This window comes from Rousettus aegyptiacus, unplaced genomic scaffold (assembly GCF_014176215.1).
Source record: "Rousettus aegyptiacus isolate mRouAeg1 unplaced genomic scaffold, mRouAeg1.p scaffold_m13_p_9, whole genome shotgun sequence".
NCBI lineage: Eukaryota > Metazoa > Chordata > Mammalia > Chiroptera > Pteropodidae > Rousettus > Rousettus aegyptiacus.
The window spans coordinates 7,580,814-7,592,145 of record NW_023416312.1 but is presented as its reverse complement, the minus strand read 5'-3'; the positions used below and the strand labels follow the sequence as shown (position 1 = coordinate 7,592,145).

General features: G+C 41.9%; 1 protein-coding gene and 1 pseudogene across 5 annotated transcripts in view; both read left to right on the top strand.

Moving 5' to 3' along the window:
* The first annotated feature begins 7,657 nt into the window (after positions 1-7,657).
* Positions 7,658-7,776, top strand: LOC118608116 (annotated as a pseudogene).
* A 996-nt stretch (positions 7,777-8,772) lies between these two features.
* BCLAF3 (BCLAF1 and THRAP3 family member 3) overlaps positions 8,773-11,332 on the top strand; it is a 53,192-nt gene continuing 50,632 nt past the window's right edge. For 3 of the 5 annotated variants that reach the window (XM_036226687.1, XM_036226685.1, XM_036226684.1), the window contains exon 1: positions 8,773-8,904. The gene's annotated coding sequence lies outside the window, so the exon portion shown is untranslated. The remainder of the gene's footprint in view (positions 8,905-11,332) is intronic. The other 2 variants (XM_036226681.1, XM_036226686.1) reach the window with 1 other exon arrangement.

Sequence of the window (11,332 nt, the reverse complement as noted above, 5' to 3'; positions counted from 1 at the left end):
GACATAAAGTGGGTAAAACTAATTTAAAAGGCTTTGAAAATCCTGAACCTCTGGAGATGCGCCTTTAACCGTGACCATCAGATAGGGGAGATGTGGGCTGGCTCTATCTGACCTTGTGTTACAGGGGCAGATAGCTCATATTAACCAGGAGGGACAGAGTATTTCAGTGCTGCCATTTTTCTGTCTTGCCCCTCTGGTCCAGGTGAGGGTCCAAGACAGCTGGTACTGTCTGCACTGTGGAAAGAAATCACTCCCACAGATGCTGCACCTGGAGAATTCACTCCCCACCTCTCCCTTCAGCCATGCGGTAAACAAGAGAGAAGCTTCTGTGAAGCAGTTTGGAAATGCCAACATTTAATCCTCCCAACTGGCACTGAAGGGTGGTTGGCGTTAGGGGAAACGTTAGGAGAAACGTCTAAAGCATCCAGCTTTGTGCACTTCCAAGAAAGTATGAAGGCAGGCTTTTCGCATCTCACCTTTTCTTAGGAAATGCAAAATGCGAGGAATAGAGTCCCAAGGAATTGGACCTTTGGGTAAAGTCACTTCTTTTTCAGATTAGAGCCAATAGCTCTCTGTCGGCTATATTTGTCTTTTAATCATATTTTCCTAGTAGTTTGTGGGCTAATCTTTGAAACAACCAGGAAGATGTTAATGAGAAAATGATGGCCGGAAAGGGGCTGGGTCACCCACAGTAGATGTGGGGAGTCCCCACAGTGCAACTCGAAGGCTGTTTTAGAACAAACTGAATCTTTCTGGCGCCACTAAGAGGAAAGAGTCCCATTTGGTCAGGGGATCTGGCCTTCTAAAGGGTTCTCAGGGGCCACACCTATGTGGTGACACTCTTGATAGCTAGTGTGAGGTGTTCAGTGTTCATCGATAGTAGAAAGTTATTCAGAACGTGGAAATAGGGCCAAAAGTTGACTGTGTGCCCTTTCAAAACCCTCCTGGAGTGTGGTCTCGATGAGGCAGCGCAGGAGCCACTGAGGCCAGGGGGAGGTGACTTCCTATGACTGACCATGTGCTATTGACTATGACCCAGTCTCTGGAGTTACTCACTTGTAGACAGAAAGTTGCAGATGACTTTTGTCCTGTAGAAGAAAAGCTAGTTCTAAAGCTTGAGTCTGTTTGGCCCTGTAGGGCACTAAACAATTTTGTATCTAACTTTGCAATCTTAGTCCAGCATTCTTTGTCCACTAAGTGTATGTGCATGTTGCTGTGTGTAGACCTACTTTGGCGTGTGCGTAACAATTAGTTACCATAACCTCCTTTGATCCAGCTTTGCCAACCTGCTCCTTAATGAGTTAAATGCATTATTTATACATGTTCACTGGGTATTTATGTCACAAGTATGCTTTTAACCTTTGGGAAGTCATATTTTGACAATGAGGAAGCTTTAAGTCCTCAGCAGGCTCTGGGAAATTTTAAACGACTGCTATAATGGTTTTAAAGTTCATGTTAAGTGCTAGTATAGTAGATGTCATGGTGTGCCACCCAAAGGACCACCCCATTAGGACCGAGGCATTTGTCTTTCTAGATGTCTCCTTCCAGATGCTGGTGGTGTAGTTGCCGAGTCTTGTTGGTGGAGTTTCTCCCTGAGAATTGCCCTTGACTGAAGGAGGCTGCCTCACCAAGGTTAAACCCCCTCGCTTGGGCAGCCTGCATCCTATGGCAGGATAATTCGGTATACCAAGTGTACCAATTTGACCAACTCAGAAGGGATATCTTGGCTTCAGAGCTCCCTGTGGATTCACCCGAGGCCTTCGTTAAGACTGCAGCGTGGCTCAAGTTCTCTGTCCTTTGTCCTTCACTCCCCCGAGCACTCCCCACACACTTTGTGCATGTTAATTCGTCTAAGTCTGTACCTGGAGGACCAGACCTGTGCCAGCCAGGCACTGTGCTAAGAATTTTTCATGCATTTTGTCTCTTAACCTTAAGAACAACTTTCTGAGATAAGCACTGTTGTTGCCGTGCTCACTTTACCATGAAGGCCAAGACAGGTGAAGTTGCTTGTTCAAGGTCACATAAGGCCAGCAAGTGCACAACTGAGCTCCAAGCCCAAGGCTTGCTTTGGAGCCTGCTCTTGTCCTGGCTCACCACATTACCACACACCCAAACTCTAGAAGCTCTTGCCAATCTACAACAGCTCCTACTATATTTGCAGGCTTCCCAATTGATCTCAACCAGCTTCCCTCACCAGAAGTTGTTGCTGACTTTTTAAATCCCTAGGAATCTTTTGCTGAGGGCATTGGATCTCTTTTTCTATTGCTCAGTCGAGCAGAATACCTGCACCCTCTTTCTAGAAGCAAAGACACTTGATGTAGGATTTTTTTTGTCATCTAGGAGGAAATCCAAGTCATAAATGCTCATTTATTAAGCAACTATATATGAATACCTACTTTCTACTCCATGTCAAGCATTTTGCTAAGGATGGAAAGGAATAGAGAACAAGACTAGATAGTGTCCCCAACCTCCTGAAGCTCATAGTCTAGCAGGGAAGAGAGACAGTAGACAAATAATTTAAGAAGTTATTTGCAATTGTGGTGGGTGATGAGGTCAGATCTGCTGTTATACATTTTCATATTATTACAGTTTGCGATGAGATATTTCTTTGTGTGATACTTTGATTAATGTTTATCTCCCTTACTGTAAACCTCCTGATAGCAGGGCTGCCATATTCCTACCACCTAACACAGATGTTCAGTAAATATTTGTGAGTAAATAGTTGTTACTGAGGAAGTCTATGAATTAAAATCCATAGCCTCTGATCTGCATATCTTTCTGCCAGACTCACATTCTATCATGAGATGACAGTTTTTTGTGTTTGCTTTTGGATCCCCAGCACCTAGAACAGCACCTGTCACAGAGTAGCCCTACGATAAATCATTGTGGAATAAATGGCTTTTTAAAATTGAGAATATGTATATGTACCAGTTTGGATGGTTCCACTACACACAGCTGAAAGTGATTTCAATATTCAGGGCATTTATTAATCACAGATAATACACAACAAGCTCCAATGGCAGCTCAATGACATCAGGATTCTGGAGCAGCACTTCTTTGAGTTTCTTGGCTCTTAAAAAGGTTACTGTGGCACCAGCATTCTGTCCTCATTCCATGATGGTCAAAGGTGTGAAAAAGTCTTTGGCAGATTGCTCTTATATTGCTCATTCCTGCCACCAGGTAGGAAACTCCCAGAAGCTCCCAGCACATTTCAGCTTCTCATTGGCCAGTACTTGATCTTACATTGACCCTTAAGCTAATCAATAGCCAAAGGGAAGAAGGTGATCACATGTATTAGGTAAGGTAATGCTAGTTTTTATAACTAGATGCAGAATGTCTCAAATACAATAGAAGTTTTTCTCTCTCACGTGAAGTTCAAAACAGATGTGCCTTGTTACAACTCTCCTCTGTGTGATAATTCAGGGACCAGTCCTCTTCCATCTTGTAGCTCTCTCATCTTCCAATTTTATCATGCTTTTCTGCATCAAGCTAACAGAATAGGGAAAGAGTATGGTAAAAGACTTGCTGCTTCCCAATCACCTTAGCCTCTAAGTGGCTCATACAATGTCCACTTGCATTTCATTAGCAAGAACTAATCACATGACCCACTTAGATGCAAGGGGTACTGGGATGTGTAGTCCCTGGTTGGTTTACTTCTTACAAGGGAGCACACAGGTAATTTGGTACATAGTTGTCTCTCTGTGCCATGATTGACTTAGATTAGAGCCATCCCACAGGACTATAATGTGAGTAAGATGTCATGTTCAGTGTTCAAATTGGGAGCCTGGGAAGAGAGAGGCAGCAAATATTTTTATTGTATTTTTATAAAACCTACCACAGGGTCCATTATGTTCTCTTTCCCTGTCAGTCTAAGGAAGAGTAAGAATTGGTATAAAAAATTGAGAAGAAACTGTAGGGGTACTTAACAAATATGGAGGTAAAGCAAATTTATCAGGCAAATGAAATTTTTTGAGAGCTTAATGACTTTTGAAATGGTGTCTGGGTTGTGTTGGGACACAAAACAGACTGCTAATGGTAAGAAGAGATACATTAACTGAATCTATCAAGAATTTGAGGGGCACACTAAAGATTTAAATAAGAGGAGTAATGAACTTAAGTTTTTAACCTAATATTGTTCCTTTTTGCTTTGCATCAATGTAGGTAGTCCACATCAATCAATTTTTTTTAAGATATTGCCGAGTTGTGACACATTGTTTTAAAGCCACAAATATTATATGACTTTCAGAATCAGGACCAAGCCACTTCACATATTATGTTACAAAAGAGTTCATCAGAAATAATTTATGGGACCAGCAGGCTGGTAGCAACTACCAAATCTTGTTTAGGAATTTGTCCTCTATCTCAGTAGGAAAAAGGACTTAAAGGCAGTGACTAGAATAAGCAAAAAGGAGTCTACAGCATGAACCTGTCTAAAGACATTTTCTTCCAAACAATATGAATCATTTCTGTCTGTGCTCTGCTGTTGACAAAGCCCTTAAAAAAGTAAAGGTAAAGCAAGGACAGTATCCACACACACACAAAAAATACCTATCTCAAGGAAGGAAAAGAGGAGAAAACAGGGCCAGCTAAGCATTAGCCATCATGATTCATTATCAGTATTAAAGGAAAATAACTAAAGTCAAATAGTTAAGGAGAGCGAAAACTCACCTGGTTCTGTCAGTCCTGGGTTATGAATACCAATGTAGATGCTGAAGATACGACAACACAATGCAAACCATTTATACAAGACCTATGAGAAAAATCTAGGCCAACAGCATTGTCAAGGGATGAGAAAGCTATTTGTCCTACTTCTCCCTAATTATCTTATTCTCACATCAATCAGCATTTTAAAAAGAAAGTTACACAGAAGGATGGCTGGAGATACATGTCAGAGCAGCTGGCAGGTTTCCATATAAGTAATGTTCCTCCAAAAAATGATAATGACAGTAGGCACTTGGTCTAAGTCTGTATCAAAGCCTGATTTCCTCTTTTTTAAAAAATAAATTTATTTATTTATTTAAATTAGTTTCAAGTATACAGTACATTGGTTAGACATCTATATAGTTCATAAAACAATTCCCCCAATTGCTCGCTCCCTCTCCTGGCTCTCCACCTAGTCAACATATTAATGCTAACTGCATTCCCTCTGCCGTGCTCCCCATCCCTGTGACCATCCATCAGCTACTAATTTGTACTTCTTTAATCCTTAACCCCATTCTCCCAGCTCCCCAATTCCCCTCCCCTCTGTCTGTCACCAAATTGTCCACTATATTTGTGAGTCTGTTTTTGATTAGTATGTTCATTTTGTTCCTCATACTTCGCATATAAGTGAAATCATACAGCATTTTTAATTTGACTTTCTTCTCTGGTTTAAAAATTTATAGTTTTAAAGCTACTCTGAATTTCATCAGGCCTCTATGTTCATCTTCTGTATAGGGAATACAAGCCATAGAGACGTGGTTCTCAAACTTGAGGGTGCTTCAGAATCCCCTGGAGGGCTTGTTGAAACTCTACTGGGTCCCACCCTCAGAGTTCCTGATTCAGCTTTAAAGTAGAACCTTTAAGATCTAGTTCATGGTCTCATGCTTACTCCTTTTCTTCTGATATGACACCAGTGATGTCTCAGATAAGGTTTATTCATTCAGGCTGGGTCCCAGGCAGAAGAATCATGAGGGACTTGTAAGTGAGAAATAAACATTTGTTGTTATAAGCCACTGAGATTTTGGGATTGCTATTATAGCATAACATATTTTTACTAATACAGTATCCTTGTATTAAGCATACTCAGCATTCTACAGCAGATTTAGTTTTGTGTGAAAATCAAATAAAAATAAGTAGAAAGGCAGATAATAGTTCATTTATCTTAGGTTTGTTCTGTGTATATGTGTGTATGCTATTCATATGCACACCAAGAGCCAGGTGACTAAAGGGGTTCAGAACAGGCCTCTCCAACATGTGCCACTTTGGCACATGAATTATTTTATGCTGAAGGCAATTGAGACCCTATGGGCTCACAAGAAACTTTGACCTCTCCCTTAAAGAATTTAAATTTGAGGCCTTCCCCATAATATGAGTTATTACAAGAAATAAGATTTTTGGACTTATCTATAGAGCAGGGTGAAAACCTGCTCTTCTTATCCTGTGAATGAACTTTCCTCCGAAGCTCCAAGGCATCTTACCTCATTCTTAGCTCAGAATGCCATATATACCTCATTTTCCCCTTTCTGTCTCTGACTCTCATGTATGTGGGGTTCCCACATGTATGTGTGTAATTAAATTTGGTTATTTTCTCTTGTAATCTGTCTTATGTCAGTTTGAGTTGATTATTAGACCAGCTGAAAGAACTTAGAAGTGTAGAGGAAAATGTGTCCTCCCACATGATCTTTTGCAAACGATTTAACCTTTCTGTCCGCACGGAAGACAGCAAATAGGTTGAGGGCCATCCACTTGTGCTGTCTGCTAACCAATAATAAGTCTGAACAAAGATCACCTATTCAAAGATGAGTCTAAAATATTTGCGTTTGTGTGTGTGTGTGTGTGTGTGTAATAGAGTGCACAAAAACTAATCATGTAAGAGAAAGAACAGCATATTTATGAAAATGATTGACTACAAAATCCAAAATAAAAATTTTATAACCTGTTTAGCCTTCTTTTGCAAGAAGGAAATCCTTCTATTAAATCAGAACAGAAATTTATATGGAAATGAAAGGATGAGATGGAAAGTCAATAGGATGAATTGAAAGCCAGAGGCAGCGGGGTGGGGGATTGATACAAGGAAACAAAAATTTCAATAATAGAATTTACGTAAAAACAGAGGCAGAAATAATGCTTTGGGAAATCTTATCAGTAATATTGAAAGAAAAGTTGAGATCTACCAGAATGCCGCCAACAACAACAACAACAAACCAAGGATAAAAAGTGAAAATGATAAAACAGAGAACTACCACAGACAATTGCTCGTCTTAAAAGAGAGACCAGAACAAATGGAGCAGAAACAATTCTTGAAGGTAGAATGGAAGAAAATCTTGAACTGAAGCCACATAATATACATAAAGAAGGTCTCATGCCTCCTAACGAGACAGAGAGGACAATATGTGCAACTGAATGGAAACCAAAGCAATATTCTTTTTAAAGTGCAAACATTTCAGTATAGCCAGGGCACTGAGCAAAAGGAGGAGAGAGGCTAGAGAGGTAAGTATGAACCAGATAATAAAAGGCTTTATATATTATGGTGAGGAATTTTCTCTGCAAAATAGTAAAACCATATATAAAGAGAGGAAAATGGTCATGGATATGGGGCTTAAAAAGAGTGGTAAAAGTAACAGCAATTATTGAAAATGGGAGAGGTCACATAAAAGCATTCCTAAGAGGCACCAAGGCTCTCTGCTGTGGCGGGTGTCCATAAATTTGTCATGGCTTTCATTATATTTGCATGGCTTTTTCCTTGGGGATAGTGCTTGGCAATATGTAGGAATTGAAAATGCAGATAACTGGAGTGTTTTAAAATGGTCATTTGATGTTAGAATGTGTCAAAGGGCAATTCAACAGACTCTGCTCACAAGAGTGGTTGACGTCAAAGGCCCTGGGCTTATGTCAGGTAGACAGCTCAGGAGATGTGAAAGGTCTGAGGTCTTTGAAGAATAAGTATATTGAGACTGTCTACAGCCACGCCACCCTGAATGTGCCTGATCTTGTCTGATCTCAGAAGCTAAGCAGGGTGGGGCCTAGTTAGTACCTGGATGGGAGATCACCTAGGAAGACCAGGTGCTGTAGGCGTTTAAAAAAAAAGTAATTGGGACCGAAGCAGAGCTGCAAGGATGAGGATTGTGAGTACAAATAAATGGGATTTTTAAACATAAGATTTTAGAGATGTAGCGGCACGAAGCGATGAATGCTTAGATTTTCTAGAATATGTGCCTGGGAATGCGTGGAGCAAGTAGAGTAGAGGTAAGTCATCTGGGTTGAGGAAGTTAAGGAAACACAACTTAGTCATGGGTGTTGTATCCATCAGGATGATGGCAGTAATTTGGAAGGAGAAAGAAACTACTGCAGTCAGTAGACAACAGTGACGGGGAGGGGAAAATGTTGTACTACTAGAGGGATGGACCCAGAAAGAGAAATCTTGCAAGAAGTAAAAAGAATATCAAATTGTCAAGTGAGAAAGTTCCAAGAGGGAGGACATACTACTTTGGGGGCTAATGGAGTTTGGGAGGAGAGAAATCAAGAGAGCAGACAAATGAGTCAATATTTCGAATTGGATAGTGGAGAGATGTTAGTATCATTAATCTATTAGGAAGGTCCAGAGGGGAGGTTTTGTTTTCTGGGTAGAAGCTTAACATGAGGCCCATGGGGAATGGTTAGAAATCGAGTAGGCAGGGAGAGAGGCCACAATGGCACAGGTTCAGGTGGGCTGGCTTTGGAAGGGCTTTGAGGGCCAAGCCAGGGGCTGAAAGGTCCACAGAACCAAGCTTCTGCCCCTGACTAAGGGGTAAGCTCCAGCCCTTGAACCTCAACCCCTAGGATCCCAGGACCTGGAATGCCCAAAGCAGTCCTTTCTTTCCAGCGGGCGGGGCGGCAGACAGCGCACGCGCTCTAGACAGAGCTGCAGTGGTGGGAACGGTCAGCAGAGGGCGCAGGCGCTCTGACCACAGCAGCCCAGGCAGGGCATCCAGGCTGGGAAACCGTTGAGAGCAGAAATCTGGAGAGCCAACCCAGCGCGTGGCCGCGGTAGTAGGCGGGGATAGGGTGGAGCGAGGCGGTTCCGGAAGGAAGTGGTTCCGGGTCCTGCAGCCCGGCAGAGGTAGCTGTGGATCTATTGGGAGGCAACGGTCTTTGGAGGGGCGAGGGCTTTGGGGCCGGTGGCGACGGCGACGGCGGTGGCGGTTGCGGGGACCTCCCGGCTGGGTGAGTAGCTCTGGGGGCGGGCCGGGTAGGGAGGCTCGGGCCCGCGGGGAGGGAGTGTCCGCTGCCCGGGAGGGGCAGCTCTTGGGGTGCGGGTGGGGTGGCAGGGAGGATGCGGGGGGCCCAGTTTGGAATCCTGAGCGACCGCTGCCCTGCTTCAGGCCGTTGGGCTCGTGCCTTCTCTCGGGCGACCGTTCATTCCCTTGCCACTGCCTCAAGCCACTGGGCTGGTTCCATCCCATGCGCGGTGACTCGGGCACCTGCTGCCGCAGCCGCGATCCTCCTGCATCGTCGCGCGGGCTGGGGCCCCGAGGGTTGGGAACGTCTGCCTTGGGGACGGGGAGAGTGGTGTCCGGGGACGGTGCCCTTGTCTCTGATGCGGTCCGGGCCGCGTTGCCTGCGGGACCCGAGCCGAAGAGCCCCTGCTTTGTCCTTCTCCAGAGGCGCTCCTGCTGCACCGCGGCATCTTCTGGTAACATCCAGAATGAGTAGCGAAGGCTGCTCTTTATCCTGCATTGGGAAGTAAAACTTGTCTTTTTAAAAACAAATTGGCGCATCTCTTGTGCTTTAACCAGGGTGCATTAGGAAACTGAGCCAGTCACCGTCTGGATTGTTTTGTCGGTCGAGAGGGAGGGAAAGAAATGGGAGAGAAACTTATCCTCCCAAATATTTTCCGGCCCATGTGCTTTTCGAGCTGCCCCTTTCGTGATGCTTTTTCTTTTCTGGAACAAAGTAAAAACTGCAGGTAGAAATCAAGAAGGTCTCTCAGACTTCTGGCGAGGCCACCTTTTGAGTTTTTTTTTTTTTCTGAATGCGAACTACTACAAATAAAGACTAGAATTTGAAAAGAGGTTTTGGTGTGTATTCATGCTTTATTTTTCAACGGTATTTTTTATTTTAATTGCGGTAACATCGGTTGGGAACATACAAGTTGCGTTTGTACAACATTATATAATTCAATGCTCTTTTAATAGTAATGGTATAGTAATGCTTTACTTTTAAATGGTATTTTTAAAATGGCTACTAAAACGTTCTTTTGAAAGCCTTGCTGCTTCACAACCCCAGAGGTCCTTAAAACGTCTATTAGAAACGTTTATATATAGAAATAGTAATACTCACACAACATTTCTAAAATACTAAAAAATCATAATAAAAAAAAAGGCACACTATTTCACCATTTCAAGTAACCATTGTGAATATGGTCGCACTGGGTATGCATCTTTAGTCTTCTTCTATGCAGAGACAAATACATGAATTTTTCTTAAGTGAATTCTCTTTGGTAACCATTTTTTTTCTGACTACAGAGCAATGCATTATATGGCTGTAATAATTTATTTATTTGGTTATTCCCAGTTTTTCACTACTTAAACACATCGTTGAAGAAATGTAAAATCTTTTTCATGATTGCTTAATGTACATTCCTAGACGATTTAGAATTTTTTTTTTTACTGTGAAAAGATGCTATTTTGCATTCCCACCAACAATCTGTATGTAGCAAAAGGCAACATTTAGAGGATTTCTGTAGGAAGACTTTTAGGCATTTATGTTCTTTCCAATGACAGACAGGGATTTTTTTCTAGCTATCCTTTTTTGTTTCTTATTTGTTAATAGCATCTTAGTTTTCATCTTTTATTCCACCTTTATCAGTTTAGTGAAGAAAGATTATCTAGGTGAGGCAAAGGCATCATAGATTAAGTAGGAGATATGAAGTCAGGACTTCCTTGAATTCCTTTGTATCTGATTACCTTGAACAAGTAACTCACTTATCCTCTCTAAGGGACTATTTCCTCAATTCTGAATTAGAGATTATAGAGCATTTTGCCTTACCTTTCTTACAGGGTGGTTTTAAGGATCAAATGAGACATTTATGGAAAAGTACATTTAAGCATACTTGGTCTTGTTGTAAACTATTGTCATCTTGTAAAAATTTCAGAGCACAAAAATATCTTGACTTTTTAAAAGTAATAGCTAAATTCAAAAAGCTATTCTATGATACCCTTTCCCCCTGTACTCTATCAGTCCTTAAATCTGAAGTTTTATATTGCTCCCTAGATTATATTAAAAATGATATCAGAGTTATGGAGTTAGGTGAATGAATGAAGCTATACTAATGTTGAAGGAGAAAATGTTTAAAGGCACTATATATAAAGTTGAGGGGGGCAGAAACCAAGCTAAATAAAACATAATCCTTGAGATCAAAATAAATAAAACATAGTCTTTATGTCCTACAAGCTACAGAATGTCCAGGTAGCTAGAGGGCATAAAAACTGCTTTCCAAATTTAGACAGCAATTTTAGATGTGATGCAGGATGTCAACTATTCTCAAGTGTGCTAAAGTCCAGTTTTCTGCTGACTGAGCATCTACACAAAGATCCAGGCAGTCTCTACGGGGTCATCTTTCTGAAGGTAAGAATCGCAAGGTGGGGAAGTG